Source organism: Myotis lucifugus, unplaced genomic scaffold, assembly GCF_000147115.1.
Source record: "Myotis lucifugus unplaced genomic scaffold, Myoluc2.0 scaffold_111, whole genome shotgun sequence".
Classification (NCBI taxonomy): domain Eukaryota; kingdom Metazoa; phylum Chordata; class Mammalia; order Chiroptera; family Vespertilionidae; genus Myotis; species Myotis lucifugus.
The window spans coordinates 54,114-57,269 of NW_005871159.1; positions in this window are offsets into that span (position 1 = coordinate 54,114).

The window sequence follows — 3,156 nt, forward strand, 5'->3', positions numbered from 1 at the left end:
TACTAATCTTAGGCTTACAACCAGTCTCACATATAGGATTTTAAAAGTTACTCTTTGTTTCATTTTTATTTGTTTTCAGTAAAGAAAATAAAGAATGACAAAAGTCTTTATCTTGTACTAATTGATGGAGGTGGGGGGAAACCCTCATTGCCTTTTGGCCCTAATTCAGCCTATCAGAGGCCCCTTTTATGGGAATCCAAAAATGTCTTTCAGCTTTGGTAAAATAGGTGTTCAAAAGAGGAATACCACCAGCCATTCCCAAAGAGAAATGTTGGCCATTGTTTCCCTTGCCCAGAAGGTGTGAATTGCATTAGGATCAGAGCCTCAGGAGGAACAGTCTCTCCTGAGGACCTGATCCGAAGTCCATGCTTGCTCCTCATGCTCCAGAAGGAAAGTGTGTGCAGGGCACTAAGTGAGATCTCCACTCTCTCACCACTACACACCCTGCATGATGTTAGTCCTCCTGCTCCTCTACTACTGGCAGCAGAGTACAGGGCAAGCCCATTGGTCCCAGCTATGCTACTGCAGAATAGATGATAGGTGACATACAGGACAGGACCATCAGCAGCCATGAGAAAGCTAAAAAAGAAAAACGAAAAAGAAGAAAAACTCTGCCAATCAAATTACAAAATGCCATCAATTGTAAGATCTCATGATCTCAGGGAATTTAAATATGAAAGCACAAGCCTTTGAATTGCTAAAATATAATACATTGTTCCTCTCAAGTCCTGAGTGAGTTGTTATCTGTGCAGATGACATCACAGACTGACTGGCTGGAGGAGCACAGTATTATAAAAGTAAATAATCAGCTTCTATTTTTAAGCCATGTAAATAGTAAATATATAAATAGATAAAATTCCCCACCTCTTACCCCTTCTTTACTTAGGTTTGTTTGCTTTTTTTTAATCCTCACCTGAGGATATTTTTTTCATTGATTTTTTTTTTTTTTTAGAGAGAGTGGAGGGGGAGATAAGAGGGTGAGAAAGAAACAAACATCCATGTGAGAGAGACATTGATTGGTTGCCTCCCATTCGCATCCTGAATGGTGCTGAGGATCAAGCCTGCAACTGAAGTATGTGCCCTTGTCTGGAAATCAGAAATCGAACCTTAACACCCTTCAATCTTCACACCAACAATCTAACCACTGATCTAAACCATCAGGGCTTCACTTAGTTCTTAACCACCTCTCCTATAATAAGGGGAAATCTGCATTTCACCAAGATTTCCCAGGTGATTCTTGTCCACATTAAAATTTGAGCTGTGCCAGCCTAGAACATACAGTTCACTGTCCCTAAATGGGGTAGAGGTGTGAGGATTCTGCGAAAGAAAGCTGATCTTTGTTTTGTGAAATAATACAATTAACTTAGAAGTAATGAACCCACAGTATTTCCAACAGCTAATTTGAAAACATGCTTTAATATCAAGATCTTGATGTAATAAAAGATCCTGTTTATCTCTCTCCTAAAGATTATTTCAAGTAATACAGATTGCATATTTGAAAAAAAAAAAAAGTCAATTTTGGGAGAGGGCTCACTATAAATATAAAAAGGTAGTAGTGAAGTGTTTTACTGAAGTACATATAAAAAGTCATGCTTAAATGTTTTACCAGTTTTACATTTCTATGATAAATCCCACTTGGTCACTGACATCCTATCCTTTTTTAAATATTGATGAATTTGATTTGCTAACATTTGGTTAAGGATTTTTGCATCTATATTCATAGTTATTACATGAGCAAACCTTTATTATAAAGTAGCTGATTAGTAGAGTTCCAGATTTAATGATGGTTGGCCTATTTTTCACAAAGATATGATAATGGTGTGAATAGATGTGCCTCGAGAGAACATGAAGGAATTTATACCTTACTCCCTGTTCCCTTAATGTCCTCACATGCAATGCAGGAGGAATAAAAGCAAGGAAGTATACTTTGGAGTTTTTGATTTGAGTAGCAGACTATAATACTTTTATCTTAAACTAGAGGCCTGGTGCAGTAAAGTCCCTAGGCCTGGCCAGGGATCAGGGCCAATCTGTGGGGCAACCGGAGAGGCGATGGGTTGGGGGGCCCCCACTGGCACCTTCCTTGGCTGGCTTGGCACTGCTGCTCGCCAGCCCTGCTTCCCCCCCCCCCCCCACCAACCAGTCGATTTGCATATTAGGCTTTTATTATATAGGATAACACGGTTTCCACCACACATTTAATTTATTGGGGCTCAATCACTAGAGATAAAAATAATGTACTTTTGAGTACATTTTATTGACTAGAGATTTTTAGATTCTTATAATAGATTTGACTTATAGTCTCATACTCATACAATGCAAAACCTTTGTTTGTAGGGGTTACATGGTGGTCTGGAAAGTATAGAGAACTAGTCAAGATCAAACAAAATAGATAAGAAGGGACCCAGTTTCAGTATCCAAAGTGCAATCACTTTTACTGTTCTACTTTTCCTCTCCTATTTCTTCAAAGGATCGCCCCTGGATTCCTTGATTAAGTTGTTTTACCAAAATGCTTTGGTATACTTTTCAACAATAACTTGGAGGAGGGAATGTATTATAAGGATTATAATGGATTATAAGGATCTGCGTTTCTGGGAGGTTTGTACACTGACGAATCACTGTAACCCCAGACCTACTCATTAAAAAGAAAGCAATTAGCAAAGGATGATAATCAGAATTGATTGTCAAGTTAAAAGACTAGATAGATTGTCATTCAGTACTGGCATTTCTGCATACAAATTGTGTTGAGACAGGGAATTTAATTCCTTTTAATATTAGAGTACTCAGTTGCAAAATGGATATATTGATGCTTATTTCATAGGTACAGTTATTCAAAGGACTGAATGAGATAATGCATAAGACAGTTTGTTAGTTGTAAACCAGGAGCAAATATAAGCTATAAAGTGTGGTCTACTGAAGAAAAATACATCTACTAGATTTCAGTGACCAAGTTATAACTTCTGACTGGCACATATAAGCTACATGACTTCACCTCTCTCACTAGCTTTCAATTCTTGAAAAAAAAACCCAACATTTTCTCTTCAACGTCATGGACTTTAGCTAGGTCAAGAGACACTATATCTAAATGTCATTGAAACTTCTCTACAAATAGGTTCTTTCATAGTGAAAATGTTGTTGATGGCATATTTACTGATGAAT